Below are 16602 nucleotides of genomic sequence, written 5' to 3' on the forward strand. Positions count from 1 at the left end.
CTAACATGCACACAGAGAACTGCCATACAGCACAAAGAGAGCCACAGCCTTTGAGCTACACCCCATATTAGCTTTCATGGTAATGTCCTCCTGTCTACAAACGACACCTGATTTATTGAATGAGTGATAAAACAGAGTAACTTCTGACTCCAGTTTGCAGGCCAATTGGCTAGTAAGTTATGACACACTGAAAACCTTAAAAACTCATTTGCAAAGGTACTTATTCTTCAACACCAGCTCACCACCTTCGTCCTTCAAAAAGCTACAGTTCTCCTACCAGTGCAAGTCTGTTTGAATTGTTCTCTAAGAGAACAACTGACAGGAGCATTGTTTATATAACCCTGAAGACCATTATAGTTCCTCTCAATGATAACAAAACACTGAGAATAAATTTGCTTTCACATGATTTTTGTTTTCAAGAAGAGAAAACTAATTTTGCTCTTAGTCGAACTTGATGTTTATTTGTGTACAATTTGAGCTGAATGACGTCCTGACGTATCTATGGCAACATATTTAGCCACAATAACAGAGCTTTCCTTTTCCAGCGGCTGTGGCCTGTCGGTGGCATTTATCACCCTCCATACAGCAGTTCCTCTCATCACCGGTGGGTGTCACTGCTGGCACTGGTACCCAACTCGTCTGTCAGTCTGTCTGGCAGGGATTGGGGGATGTTGTATTGTGAACTAGAGGACAGAGAGAGAGAGAGAGAGAGAGAGAGAGAGAGAGAGAGCAAGAGAGAGATGGATAGATAGAGAGAGAGAGAGAGAGAGAGAGAGAGAGAGAGAGAGAGCGCACCTCTGAGAGCTCTTCCTGCCTCCTCTCCTGTGCGCAGCGCTCCGGCCCGGCCGCTCCTTCCTTCCTTCCTCATTTCCTCCCCACAGCTGGCTTTCTTTCTCGGATGCTGGCTTGCCTTCTCCTCTCGTACACCGCGCTGCAGGACCAAATACTTCGGAGTGTGGAACGACTGACTACCTGCTTTGCATGGTCTGAATTTCGGGAAATTCGCACGTCGGAAAGGAGGAGAGTCCAGAGGGAAAAGGAGGCTCTCCATCCCCCGAGAGAATTTATTTTACAGTAAGCAGGCGCAATGTCATTCCAGTTTCCTCATTCCGCTCGTCTCACACCTCCCATCTGTGCAAATGCATGAAAAATGCTAGAATTTGACAGCCTGCTGGGAATAATGGCTGACTGTTGTATTTTGTTCAGAGTGTGTGCCAGATGTTTTTTGCTATTTTATGTCAGTTTATTGCGAGGCGTGGTATGAATTGTGGGGTTTTTTTGTTGTTTTTTTTTTTTTTTTGTATTATGATGCGTTAAAGGGCTATGGTGCGCTTGTATTGGTCGTGGACTGAAAATGGAAACCCCCCCATTTCACTCGCCATCCATCCATCCATCCGAGGGCCGGGGTGTGTGGGGGTCGGAAGGGGGGTGGGGGTATTACCATTACGAAAAGGGTATTACTTTCAGAGTGAAATTTAAGTCATATATAATCACTGGTGACAGAGGCTCCTCGTGACCGGCTGCAGCGTCTTTGTGTTGGCTTTGTAAGGGGATGCTGGGACCACCAGTTTGTCTGTTTCCCTCAGTCATCACCAGGCATGTGAACTGGATGAAGAGCACCTGGCTGCTTGTGTGCTCCAGCTTCGGCCTGCCTGCTTCAATGACTCCATGTTGATCACTAAAAACACCACAGTGTTCTTATGATCAGCTCCAAGCTGTTTCTCCAACCCACTGTAGAGTAATTAATCTCATTCATCACTTGGCCAAATTACTACTAGCATCGTTATGTTTGCTCATGTTGATTGTTTGTGGATTTCTGTTCTGTGACCTGGCAGGAATTAGGGCCTGCTCATGTCGACTGAACGAACCCTCATACAGCCTCAAAGTATCTCCAGCCACTGTGGTTGGCATTGCAGTTTATGATGTCTCATTGAAAGTTAATTCCTGTGTTTTCTCTTATGGGCTATCATAGTGTGGATCACAGATCACTCCCAAGATGGAGGAGCTACCCAGCCTTAATAATGAATTTAATATGATGGACATTGGGGGGACTGGGGGGAAGCCAGAGAAGGGCTCCTAATGATGCCAGCAGAGCATATTGTGTCTCACAGTGAAATGTCTGATTAAGTTGGTTAAACAGACTGCTTATTTCAGATTGACCATCATGTTTGTGCATGTACAGGTAGCAGATGTTTTCAAAACATGACAGGGATGAGTGGATATGGCAGAATAAAAACGAGTTGACCACACTTAGTAGTGATAGTGATATGCTCATAGTTATTGAGATGGCTAATAGAAAATGGACCCTAGTTTTTCTGCCTGTTAACCTCTGGCTCTATGAATTATGGAACTGGTCACAGTGGCAATTCCCACAGCTCATACTCAACTTTAGAACCGGTCAAATCAGAATGATTCAGTTGCGAATGGCAGAATGGTTTCCTTCATATTATGTCACTGTTGTGTTTAAAGGCGGAGGTTACAGTATTTGTACTCACTTGCAGCTGTAACCTTTTTGGCATGTGACCTTTTAAAGGAATAGTTTGACATTTTCACAAATATGCTTATTCGCTTTCTTGTAATGGATGACTAAATGTGAAGTTACAGCCAGCAGCCACTTAGCCTAGCTTAGCACAAAGATAGTCTAGTTTATAATGTTTGTTTAATCTGTTCAAAAATCACAATCTAAAAGCCACACTTAATTTACTGGGGGGTTATAGGTGGGATTATTTCCTCGCCAGGTGCACTGACTTCCTGGAGACTTTAATGTGATGACATTTTCATATTTAATGAACAGACAAGTGGTTTCACTCTCCTCATCTAACTCTTGGCAGGACAGCAAATAAGCAAAATAAAAGCAAAGCAATATCTAGTCATAGTTTGCATATGTCTGAGTTCAGATGTGATGTTACCCTCTCAGCCTGATTTATTGAAATCATTTTTTAAGGAGAACAACAGAAGTAAAACTATACCATATTTCACAGTGAAAAAGCAAACAGAAGACAAAAGTCCAGTTTTAGACATAATGACTCAAACTGACCTTCATGTTTTGAACTTCTTATTTGTCCTGGCCTCATCTCCAGAACAGATATCATAAATATTATGATCAGTGTTTAAGTACAGTACAAGCTCTTTTCCCTGGCACAAACATCAGTTTCAACTGCTTATCTCCAGGATTCATTTGGTCTGCCAGAGTGCACACAAACAGCTTTCGTTTACTGACTGCTACAAGTAACATCTCAAAGCGAAGCTCTAAACACTTAACACACACAGGTGAAACTGTGAGTCAGTGTTCTAGTCACACAACATTTAACTGATCAAAGAGCTTCTTCTCTCAAACGTTGCTGCATGCAAGCGCTAGGCTGCATCAGAAGCCTTCAGAGTACATTTGTTGTCACTCTGTGGTGTAATAGAAAAACCCCACCTCCCACCCCCTCCATTTCTCAGCTTAATTGCCAAAGATTCATAGTGGATGGTGGAGTGACCCGATAGCTATATCCCTTGTGAAAAGTCTTAAAAGTGATGCACTCTGCCTTGGTTCCGAAAAGTGTTATCATCCTTCTCTAAAGAAACGCCTCGGCTGCTGCAGCCTCAACAGGCTTCATTAAGTTTTTATATTGAGAAGATGATACATGTGATGTGGACTAACTCTGATAACCTTTCAGTGAGACAGACTCAAGATGTGATTCACTGCCTCTGCAAACAACACAAAATATTTTGTTTTTACTGATCTCTCAGTCTAGACAGATATAATTACACATAGAAAACTGGAATATAGAGGGAGTAGACACAATAATGAAAACAATCGACAGGAAAGGATATTTCAGGTTCATTACAACTTGTGTCCAAGGTCTGTAGATTTGGCCACTGTTTCTGTTCAATGTGACAACATTTTAATATCCAAAATGGTCGGTGAGATTTGGGAACATAGTGAGATTGTTACAGTCAAGTCCAACAAAGCAAGATTACAGGGTCATCCATCCATCCATTTTCTATACCGCTTATCCGTCAGGGTCGCGGGGGAGCTGGAGCCTATCCCAGCTGACTACGAGTGAAAGGCGGGGTTCACCCTGGACTGGTCACCAGTCAATCGACACACAAAGACAGACAACCACACACTCTCACACTCACACCTATGGGGCAATGTAGAGTAGCCAGTGATCCTAATGTGCATGTTTTTGGTATTGTGGGAGGAAGCCGGAGTACCCGGAGAAAACCCACGCAGGCACAGGGAGAACATGCAAACTCCACATAGAAGGGCCCAAACCTGGAACCCTCTTGCTATGAGGCGACAGTGCTAACCACTGCACCACCGTGCCACCTGATTACAGGTTTATTTAGAGTTAAAAGTAAAAGTGTGTGCATCGTTGGTATTAATCTACCAAAAAAATGGAAATGTCTTCTGACATTGTAGTAACCTAATTACAATGAGTGCTTCAAATGTGAATCATAAGTGGATGTGTGCCAGTTAGCAGTATTTGTCATTGATAAAAAGGTGTGGCAATCAGCACTCTAATGTGCGAGTATTCAACGTGAGACAACTAACACAAAATCTGAAGCTGTTAGATCGTCTGTGCCTAAACTGCATGCGCATCGGTCCAAAAACTGCTAAATTATTCATTACCTCAAGGACTACAGTGTTAAAAATCAAGAACAAACGGCAATAAGAAAGAAGTAAAGCCTCCACTAGTTGAGACTAGGCATTAGGGATACCACAGATACTCTAAAGTATATAGGGGGTTGACAAATACCTAATTAGTATGGAACGTTATGTGACCCACTTTTGTAGCAGCATTAGCATGCTTTAGTAACTTCAAAGTTAAAGTTGTTACGAGGAGTTATACTATTTTATCTAATCCCTGTGGACCGTATGAGATTATATAGAAGAAGCAGCTGTATTTAACAGGGCAATTCTTGATGTAAGTCTGCTAATAATTAGTACTATTGGCACTTTTTAAATAATAGTCATATACCTGTAATATTTATGGGTGCACACAATTCCCCATGTCTTTGTTTTATTTATTTATTTATTTTTTTCTAAACGACAACTATCCCATCCTATAAGATACGTTTTGTGCCAAAACCATTCACTGCCTATGTGAAACACCATCTATTGTCCTAACGCGATAATCTCTGCTGATAACCTTGTTCAGAAAGAGAGACACATGGCTGGTGAGAGAGGGATAGAGAAGAGAGACTGTGTGTTGCAAGATCATTGTATTCCAATCATGGCTGAATCTGATTCATATCACAGTTGCCCCCCCCCCCCACCCACACACACACACACACACACACACCTTCTGCCAGTAGATGGGGAAGATAGGTTGCCTGGTCAACAACCTCTTTATTCCTTGAACCCATCAGAGCACAGAGCAGAAACACAGCAGGAGACACAAAAAAACAGGGCCAACCCACTGCCATCATGGCCCATGTTTACTTGCAAGGCACAGCAGTGAGCATAAATTTGTGTAGCATTTTTCAAAGTAAAATTATACATTCATGTAATATTTTAAGAAAAAAAGATGAAATAGCACACAGTAAAAGATGGTTGAAATTACTAACTGCAGTAATAAAATAATGAATTGAAAACAGCTTCCCCACAGCCTGCTGGGAATAATGGCTGACTGTTGTATTTTGATGGAGGACTTTAACAAACAAGCAGACTTTAAACTGATGTGTGTTGGCTAACAGCCTTTATCAAGCTCATAGGCTAATGCTAACACAATTTATATTAAAACAAAATGCCCTATATGAACAACACAGACCAGTGATATACCAGAAAATAACAGATTGGCAACCAATATGGAATATATTGGTGGTATTATTGCTGGCTTATTTCTTATGTACCCTGTCTCAAAATTTCAATCCAGTTGTTGATGTATAGTTTAAGGGCTTTCTCTCCAATCATTTCAATGCAGTCTAATGTCTTGTACTGAGTCATAGTATTAAACAGTGCTGACTAACTTCATCTAATTCACACAACCTTGTTAGAAGACCTCTTTAAGACCTTAGATATGGCCGGTCTCTCTATCGTATACTGTTTAAGCTTTTCATTGAAAGTATAGCATGTGTAGTATAGTATAGTATAGTAAGTTACTGGCAATATTCAGAAGTTTTAAAATATTAATATAGGAGTCCCTCAAGTTATGGTTTTAGTTGCACTTCTGTTTTTAATGTAATTCAATTACATCATTATTCACAATTACAAATTAATATATTTGCAGATTGCAGACATTTTGCTGTTTTGCCAGTACTTTAGCTTAGCTTTTCAAAATCTACAAGTTGCATTTAGTTTTCATTTTGAGAGAGAGCGCATACTGATTTATCCAGTTACATTGAAGAGAAACAGGGTTTCTTGACTAACCATTTGCAGAACTGAGCACATGTGAATGAAATCACTACTGGGGGTCACGTAGTGCTAATGCTGACCCACGTTGTACACAAAGTATATTGATACAACTACAGCACCAATCAGGTGACAAAATGACCTCCAACCCTTTCCTCTCTCTGCAGCTTCCACTTGTGGGTCCGGCTGGTTCACTAATGGATGATGACAAATAACAGCTGCACTTTGCTTCCCTGTCTTCGGCACTGAGTGGTTTTCCCTCTTCTCTCTCTGCCCTAAGAGGAGAGAGGAGCAGAGCAGGAGGTATGGAGAGGGTAATGGTTGTTTGTCCGACACATCACTTGAATTTTGTTCATTTCACTCAGTGGTTGAGTGTGCACTTTGCAGCCAGAAGACTATACTTGCGAAATCGCTTTGCACCTATATTTACTATAGCACCTGTTTAGTTGTAGTTCAGACAGACACTTGAGTAAAAATGTGACTATATGGGTATCACTCTGCTCAGTTGAATATCATTTAGTACAATTTAGCAATCAAAAATTATATGGACTAAGCCTCAGCCTGCTCAGCCAAAAAAAACCCCCACCACACTATTTTATTAATCAGTGCAGCAAATTAATGGGTAATGGATAAATGAAAGGCATCTTTCATCTCTGTGTTAAGCCAAGTTCATGCCAGGGCTATCATCATTGTTTCAGTGAGTCCACCATCCTCTCAGTGTTTGGCAAAGCTCAGACCCCGCGTGTCCCTCTGCACCGATGGAGACAATAATACTCCTCCTAATCCACCTCTCACTGCATTGCTCACCCAATCAATCCCCCATGGAGCGGGACGTTGCCAAGCTGCGGTTGCCAAGTTGTGGTTGCCGTGGCAACAGGGACTCGGGTTAGTTGTGATGTCAGCCAGGTGCGTCCTGGCAGTTTGGGCTCTAACAAGGCTGACCCTTGTTGGGGATAATGAGCAAGACTGTGCTGTCGTGGCGATGACTCTTTTTCTGTGTATGAGAGAAGGGTCAGCGAGGGGCGACTCCCAATTAGATTGGAGTGTGTGAGGGAGAGAGTAAGTGAGTGAAATTGAGACAAGAGAGATTTCCCCTTCTGATGTTCCTGTACATTTGTGTGTTGGAAAGGATTTCTGAATTTCTGCAACATGTGAAACAAATGTTGAAAAAACTCATACGTGAGGCATTTGCAGCCTGTTCACAACTGAGCGGTCATTGAAAGTGGCTGTTTTAACAACGGCAAAACTAGAAATGACTAGGATTAATGCCAAAACAGTACCGGTGTCAGTACCAACACAAGTACTTAACAAAATCATTTTTTTTAATCTAAATACAGAGGCCAAACATCCTGAACGTCAAGTGCTGGGCAGTTGCAGAACTGCAGAACCAGGTGATAACTCTCTGTGTGTTTGTATCAGAATATGATATGTTTTAGTAGCTAATAATGAGCTAGTACAACAACAGCATTGGACAAGTCACTTAAAAATGTTACGATTTAGTAGGCAGGCAACAGTCATTTCAGTTTATAACCCCATACACTACTGCTGTTACTTAGTAATGTCTTACTGCTCTACCGTCTACAGCAATAGCTGACATACAACTACACATGTAAAAATGTTAATGCATAGAGATTTTTTAGACGGCAGTGTATTAGAATAGTTAAAGAATATGTACAACACACAAGATTTTGCAACTTAATATGCTACCTCAGTCTTTACCAGAGCTGTTTTAGATTATTATCATCTTAGATTTTAAATCGAGTATCAGCGTTAGCCATCAAGGCACGGTCTCAGAGCTCTAAAATGAATACACACTGAAAGCCCTGCCCTCTGTTTAGCCTTTGTGATTTTGATGGACTGAATGGGACACATTAGGTACCAGAGCTTTCAGATGTATTTACCTGCTGACTCACTTTGTGTACCCTTCTCTTTTTGCATGTGTGTGCTGCCTGTTGTTGACAGGGTGGGCGTTGGAAGACTGGCTGCAGTCTAAAAGCTCTTTGTTCCGTATGCCTTTAATTTTTGAACTCTTCTGTGCAAGTGGGCCTTACATAATTACAAATGCTGCTGTAGAGGGCCATTATGTTCCACAGAGCTTTTGGAGCTGTGATGTTAAACAAAGCCAAAAAAAATGGCAGAATGTAGTGGTCAGACACCCATTCATCACTTATCACCTTGCTGAGAACAGTTCTCACTCTGCTTTATTTTACTGCCTGTATTCTGTGGATAAGAAGAATTCAGAGAATTCATGCAGATTTTCATTTCATTTTCATCTTGGCATAAAATTTTTCAGAAGCTATTTTTTTACTTCCTTACTTCCTTCCTTTTAATGTAAGCTTTAATCCTTTCTGTCTAATTTAACAATATAATAAATTGGTTTGTTTTAGCTTTTCGTGCTGATGGAAATTTATGAAAGTGTTATGAAAGTCTCTCTTTGTCCTCAGACACCACACCCTTCTTGGCACCATTGTTTAGTTTTTTGCCCTGTTGGTTGTTCAATATTTTGCTGATATGGTGGTTTGTGGAGGGTCTGTTGCAGACTGCACGGTGTCAGTGTACTCTTTAGCTTCAGGCTGTGTCCTTGGGTTTTTTTTTTTCCTGAAAAACACCTTAATTTTTCAATACACTAAATGCGCTGAATTGGAAATTGTGAAAAAATCACCATTCCAACAGTTAATACTTTAAAAGCGTTTTTTAAAACTTTTAAGGACACACTGGTGCCCCAAGCCCTTGTTAATTGCTAACCCTGTGCAAGCATTCGCTTACTTGCAGGTTTTGTATGGATGGTTTGTGTGTGTGTGTATGAGAGAGAGTGAGTGTTTGTGTGTACGCGTGCAGCAGAGGAAGTGGCGACAGGCCAAAGCAGCCCAGCTTTGTCTGGCTTTAATGCTTTTTCATTCGCTATACTCACATCCAGCCAGCACGCTGACAGCACCTAATCTCCTCTTTATCTTAAAGGTTTGCTCAGCACTTTGGTGTCCCATTCAGACGGATGCAAACCAAAGATTTCAGGCAGCCAGGCAGCACTCCTAGTTGACTGCTCTACTATGTCCGTTAGTTGTCATTCTGCTTTGGAGATCTGAGGTTACTTTAGCTGTAACCTTTCTAAACTCAACTGCTCTTGTGAAACATTTCCAAATGAAAATATCTCTTTGCATATGCCCATAAGCACGTGGATGGGTAGGAGTGATGCTGTCACCAAACAAAAACATTGATGTATTCTAGCAACATTTTCAAGCAGGGTTTAAGCACTTTCAGCTGAAAACAATCTCAAATTTTCATCATTTTAGCACAAACAGAAGCCAACATTTCTATCCAGGGAAACATCTTGCACATGAACTGGACCATACTGCTGTACGGGCATGAATGGTTTTCAGAGAGTGACCCTTATAATTTATGCAATTTCTTGACTTTTTCCTCTAGTGCCGCCATCATGTTGAAGTTGTGGTTTTAGACAGCTGGATTGTCATAAACTTTGCTACAGACATTCATGTTCACAGGATGAACTGTAATAACTTTCGTGGTCCCTTGAGGTTTTCCTCTAGTGCCATCATCAGGTCATAATTTGTCCAACACTTTGTAATGAGCTGTAAATCTAATGACATTCACCTCAGCCTTCTTTGTGTTTATTGCTAATTAGCATACATTAGCATGCTAACAAGATAAACTAAGAGCATTTTCGACAATTTAACAATTAAACATCAGTATTTGAGTATTTAATTTTTTCATTGCGAGCATGGTATCATGTTAATGTTAGCATTTAAGCTAAGTGTTAACATTAACAGCGAAATGATTTCACTCAAAGAACCGCTGTGGCTGTAAGTCCAGTCTCTCAGAACTCCTACTGTTCAGACATCTCCAGACAAATACCTTGCTGGTGTTATTGTGCTTTATGTCACATGTGTCTAAAAATGAAATGTGATGTGTTTTTAGGTGTGTCCATTAATCTTAACAAAAGAGTTCTCCTTTATTCCCATTTTGTAATCACACTACCAGGATGAGATCACGAGTTAACAAACATAAGGACCTTTTGTGTGTGAAGAAATGAGTCATCAGATTTGTCGATTTATCAGACAGCCCCAGCAATTAGTGACCTGTTAAATGGCTTTCCCTCCTCACATAAAAAAAAAAAACATTCATTCAGCATAAAGAAAAAAGGTATTTGTGCATTATGTTTTTTTCCCAGTAAATTAGTCATATGCAAAAACATTAACAGATCTAATTGGCTGGAAAGGTCTTAAGACACAAAATGGTGAGTGCAAACAATGGGGATGTCTTTTCCAGTCGTTGCCTGTGAAATTGCTCCCTGATCACAAGACCACGCCTCTGCTGTTTGTGCACTGCTCTGGATTTGGGATTAGTAGAAAAGATTGCTGTTATTGATCATCCTGACTGGGGCTATACATATATAGAAACCTATCTGAAACTCACCTTTTAATAAATGAGCATAGGAAGGCTAATTCAAAAAAAGCCTAATTCATCTTTTTATAACATATTTACATTTACCATGACATCATGATGATATCTAAACCTTGCACATCTGGAACCTCAGAATACACATTTAGCTTGTTGAAGTTGCTGTTTTTGTCAGCTCATCTGGGACATAGGAAAGATTGAAGTATTTTAGTCCACTTTGATGTCGGAAAGAAAACAGGACATTTACACTTGAGAAATCGAATGAGGCGAGATGAAATGAAATCAAAGCTACTTCTGCTTTTTATAACTGGTGTGAATCAGCTATTGGACACTCTCTGTCATCTATGTGGTGACTTTTTCTGGGTGTTTTATAACCAGACCTAGTCAGGCAAAGATAGCTCCAACATTTGGCAGCTGCTGATTAAAACACACACACACACACACACAGAGAAGAAGCTTTTGAACATAGCTCAAAGGAAATATTTTCTCTCAGACCATTTAACTTTGACTAATAAGGATTTGTCAGGTTGAGCTGAATGCTGCGATGATGACTAAGCATTGTGTCTGACTGAGAGATGAAGAGACTTTGCAGTTTATTGGCTAAGGGTCAAATCCCTCAGAGATTTTCGCTCAGCTGGCTAACATACTGTGCTCCATGTGCTCAAGTATGTGAGTTAGAGCTGGGAATTCCTTATTTGCACTTCTCTCAGCTGCCGTAGTAAAATAACAGTGTGTCCTTACTTATCTCAGCCTTCAGACTAAATTAATGAATCTCATTGATTTGTTGCAGTGAAATAGCACTGTGCCGTCAGTTAACTTGCTTTTCAGCTTAGTTAATGGAAGATATTGATCAGACAATGATAAGTTGGATGTATGTGTATCTGCAGTGCAGATCTTTATATTATAGGCCTGGAACTCCCAATTTTCTTTTTGTGACTTTTACATTGTTATTCTTAAAATCTGAATGCCAAACAGCTTATTATTAAACAAGGATTTATGTTGCATTTATGGGCATGCAAGGACTTGACAGTATTGCTGCATATAAGACAAACAACAAATGAGTAAAACTTACTTAATCTCACTTACTGAATCATGGGTCCATGAGTTGCATGATGATAATATTGATAGACATCTATAAAAATGAATGACATATCTCTACTGTCCAAGATATCCATCATGGTGATTTGGAGCCATAGTCAGTAATAATTGGGCTCAGTGGTGTCAATCATGACACTTCACCCCTTTTTTTACAGCATCAAATGACTAATTAAAGCCAAACTTATCAGAAATATGAGCACTTGAACACGCATCAGTGGGTACTAAAATGGGAAAACGGTATTTGAAGTGTGAGTTGTTAGTTTGGCCCATGTCCCACCTGCTAAGATGCAGGGAGAGGGGTTCATGACCTGTGCCTGAGGCCGCCAGCAGAGGTCAATCAAGATTTCTTGCCTTCACTTTTGGTAACAGACCTGACAGGGTTAACATATAATGATTACCATATTCACTATCCTAGCTTAGCATTTTAGCTTAGTGTTACTTAGTGCTAAATTTATTACTGCTATGACTAGATGAATTTGTATAACAAATGTGATGGCATTTTGTCCAATTGTTTTCTAGACATCTTACTCAAATGACGAATGTCACCATCATGGTGGTGCTGGAGGAAAAGCCAGGAGATCACTAAAGTTAGCAGGGTTTATCCTTTGGACCTTACAAATGTACATAATGCCAGGGTAATCCACAGTTGCTGAGATATTTCAGTTTGGACCAAAGTGGTCAATGAAATAAGCACTCCTTCACTACAAAAGTTGCTTTTTTAAATTGTTCTTCAAAACAGAGCTTTTTTTTATTATTATTATTTGGTACTGATCATAACAGTTTTTTTTTCCTTCGACCTCAAAATTTGCACACTTTCTTAACCTGACCTCTGGGCTGCTCCTGAATCAGTTTTGCTCTTCTTTTTCCAATCATACCCTTTTCTATCTGCCAACTCTAGCACAGAGGCTGCATTTGTTTTTACTTATTACATGTAGCATGAGTGTTTGATTGGTGAATTGATGCGCTTGTTGTGCAACGATTAGTGTCTCCAGCAGAGCACAATTTTTAGGGTTTTTATGTGCTGCATTGCATTGAATTAGCATTAGGCAGCTTTTTTTTTTAGAATTTAAATTAAAATATATAATTGTAATATATAAGTTCTTAATTTTTTCCCCAGAAAAGTTGCTCTTTCTTTTCTGCTTAAATTGTCCTACATATGGGGATCCTGCCACTTGGAGCACGAAGAAAAGGCCTTAATAGGTCTTAAGTTAAAGCATGGAGAGCATCGGAGATGAGAGGAGAGATCATTAGACAGTAAGGAGAGTGAGGAAGTGGAAACAAGTGCAGAAGGAGGCAAGAAGAGGGTCTGTGTGCGTATGATGCGAACACTCTTCACCAGTGACTGTGGGAGTCAGTGACACATGAAATATGAGAGACAGCAGCACTCTCCACTATTTATAGCACTGCAAGAGAGAAAGAGAAAGACAGAGAAAGCGGCCACACCACATACACTCCAGGGCAGAGTTGGCATCATTTTTTCATTCACGAAAGAGAAATTACACCCAACTTTTAGAATGCACATATGTCACAGCAATGGCGTCAGACATGTAGTGAGAAGCTAAATAAGTATCTGGCCATCAGCTTCCTTCCTTTCTTTCATTTTTTCTTTCTTTCTTTCTTAACTCACAGAGCTAAACAGATGCTCTGGGGAGGCGCTGGTCGTTGCTTTGTGTTGTCGCTTTGTGACGATTCAAACCCATCTGCAGCTCAGCACTGTTTTGAACAAACTGCTAAAAATGTATCAGTGCTTCTGGGAATGCAACAGCATGTCCTGTTCTGCGGGAGATAACGATGAAAAGAAGCCAAAAAGGAGCCAAGTCAAAGTGGGCACACAGCTTAAAGAATCATTACAGTTATGTAATGTTTAGATGAAGCTTTGACCTGTGAGCAAGTATCAAAAGAAGCTGGAAATCATTATTTAGTTGTCTTGTAGTGGCCTGTCAAGCGCAAGAAACCACTGCTAACCACTGCTGCTGCTAAATTAACAAGCGTTCAAAGGGCAGCTGTGACTCTGAATGGGTGAATTTTTGGGGAACACTCATCATTAGACATCATTCACTGCAGTCCATTCCTGATGTAAGATGAGTTAGATTGATCTAGACTCTAGAGTGATCCTGAATTACGTAACATGCCAACACTGTCAGGTCAAAGACGCATCAGAACATCAGATAAGAATAAGCAGAAATGGAGGATAACTTTGATTTGTAATACAAGATAAAGAAACAGCCTGTCCTTCCACTTTTGACATAGAGAAAATTCATTTTCTTTGTTTTCCAAAAACTCAAAAAGTACCACTTCTGCAATTTAAAAATGCTGAAGAAGCAATGATGATATTTGAGAGCTCTTTTAAACAGCTCTTTGCTTCTTGACATTTCATTTATTCCCACAGAGTCCTAACTTGCATCATGCTGTCCAAACCACAGTTATCTCAGCTGTTTGATGTTGCTGTTCTCATGCTTTGACTGGAGCCTTAGCCACAGTCCAGGGCAGAAGCCGTAGGCAGTTGCACCTCTTTGATGCTGCCCTCCATAAGCAGTTTCTTCAGTGATGTCATTTCTTCTGAGAAAAAGCCCTTCAAAGTCAGGCTGATGTTTTATGCATGGTGCTACAGTTACTAGCCAGTGTGCTAGTAGTGTTCTAGAGTGGTAATGGTGATGCTCGCAGTGCTGAGAATAGCAATGGGAAGCCTTTGTACTGTAGGCTGAATTCCTCTATGGGTCAACTTCTTTCCTCCCTCAGTGTATTTTCTATTTAAGTCAGGCGTGAGTGTCATGCTGTCATTGTACAAACACAGTAGAAAGATATCAGTGGACTACACTTACATGGGAGGAGCATAATCTGATTTTCACTGCTTGAAAATCTAAATTTTAACTCAGTTAAATCCTTTCCAGCACATCATAACTTGTTTTTCAAGTTAGCCATATTAATTTTACTGATGAAATTGCTTTTTGAACCAGATTGGTTTTATAGGCAAGATGTTGGTCGTATTTAAAGATTTCCTGTTTTGTGTGGTCCAAGTTTCAAACTTATATGGGGGGCTGGAGGAGCCATGCAAAGGAGTCACGAGATGATGAAATTATTTTGGGATCTCAGCACAAGAAGCTCTTTCAAAAAATGTTTTTGACACGCCAATATTACACATTAATTATTTGATATGTCAAGACAATGTAATAATTAGACAAGGAAGTAATATATATCATTTATATTAAATACTCACAAGCTCAGGAGGAAAATTCATTGTCCTCACAGAGCTATTAGCATGGCTGTAGACTTTAAGTCTTGTTCTGTCTATAACTCGAATAGCAGCGGGCTTATTTGAACTTAATAAGACAATAAATTCAATTTTGAGTGCAGTTCAATTCATAGGCAATACTCTCCTAAGTGTTGTAAGTAGATTGTGAAGAGAACCAGAACACAAGGTCATTGGCAGCAGCAATGTTCAGCTTCTTAGTCTGCTATCAGATTCTGCTAACTGACAAGCCAGAGTTCAGAGGGGGTAAGGAGCATTAGATCTTTTCTGTTGCTATGCAACACAAATAGATAGGGTAAGCAATGTTTTTAAAAGTCTCTGTTTAATGGGTTTTAAAAGTGTGTGGAAGCTTGGTGTAAATGTAACAAAAGTTAGTAGTTTTTAATGTATCAGTGTGGATGTGGCCTTTGAAGCTATCTAATTTGTAAGGCTGGTTCTCTCTGCTAATAGGAAAGTACATCCAAGTGCCAGCAGATGCTTCTATTTCCATTACTGTTTTCCCAGCAACGCTGTTTTTGGTGGAGATAAGAGTCAGTCTCTGTTTTATTGCCGGGGTGAGTCTTGGGTATAGCATCCCTGAATCTCAGGAACAGGACCTCTCTCTGCAAATACAATGCTGCCCCACATATTTGCTGCAGTGATAAATATGCAAACCCTCAGGAATTTAGTTCCAACAAACGCTCTGGCTGACTTTTTCTTTTTTTTACTTGACAAAACGCTGCAGTTTGTCCAATGTAGTTACCTTTGAAGTTTCTCAGCCTGTAACTCTGAAACCCGAATCCTCTCATTCATGAACAGCTTTGTCACAATACAGTCTTCTGTCATTGAGCAGTTTGAATTCCTTTGTGGGTGGAGGGGGGCAGTGCGAGTTTTAATTTGCCTTTGCACTGTGTTTATCACCACAGTTGTAACCTCTGTAATTATACCATGTGGTGAAGCAGCTAGCGAATGTAGCTCATCCAGAAGATCTGTGGAAAATATGTATAATTCATGATGTTGATCGTATTTTTAGCTGCTCAGGCTTGTTGTTTGGAGACCTTAAACAAGGGCTACTTTATATTGAAGATGAGGATCCACTTCTTGAGTGAACAGTTTGTTTTCCTTCTCTTTCAACTTTCATCCGCTGCGCTCTGGGAGTTGTGCTAAAAGAGGTGGAGCTTTGGGGTTTTCTTTTTTTTTTCTTAGGTTCTCCCTTCTGTATTTTCAAAGGTAAGAAAATCAACATCAGTGCTTGAGTTAATGACTTTCTTTACTCTGATTTCATTTGTATTTTTCTTTCAAGCTTAAAGACTGAGCTCTGCAGTGCATTCAAAGCAGTGCCATTACACTGCATAAAAAATTTAACGTCTTAAGCTCTGAACTGCCCACATTTTGCCGTTCGTTAGAGTGGCATAATTTATATGGGAAAGCTAGGAGTGCATCCTTTCATTTTAATTCGGTGACGACTCACTACATGATGTTTGACTCATGAGAAGGAGATCTTCAAGAGCACTAC

The 16602-nt window shown here is 40.2% G+C and overlaps 1 protein-coding gene across 8 annotated transcripts in view; it reads left to right on the forward strand.

Moving 5' to 3' along the window:
• Positions 1–765: 765 nt before the first annotated feature.
• ctnnd2b (catenin (cadherin-associated protein), delta 2b) overlaps positions 766–16602 on the forward strand; it is a 146614-nt gene continuing 130777 nt past the window's right edge. For 5 of the 8 annotated variants that reach the window (XM_046408255.1, XM_046408258.1, XM_046408257.1 and 2 more), the window contains exons 1-2: positions 766–1074; positions 6511–6646. The gene's annotated coding sequence lies outside the window, so the exon portion shown is untranslated. The remainder of the gene's footprint in view (positions 1075–6510; positions 6647–16602) is intronic. The other 3 variants (XM_046408259.1, XM_046408261.1, XM_046408256.1) reach the window with 2 other exon arrangements.

Source organism: Scatophagus argus, chromosome 13 (assembly GCF_020382885.2).
Source record: "Scatophagus argus isolate fScaArg1 chromosome 13, fScaArg1.pri, whole genome shotgun sequence".
NCBI classification, from domain to species: domain Eukaryota; kingdom Metazoa; phylum Chordata; class Actinopteri; family Scatophagidae; genus Scatophagus; species Scatophagus argus.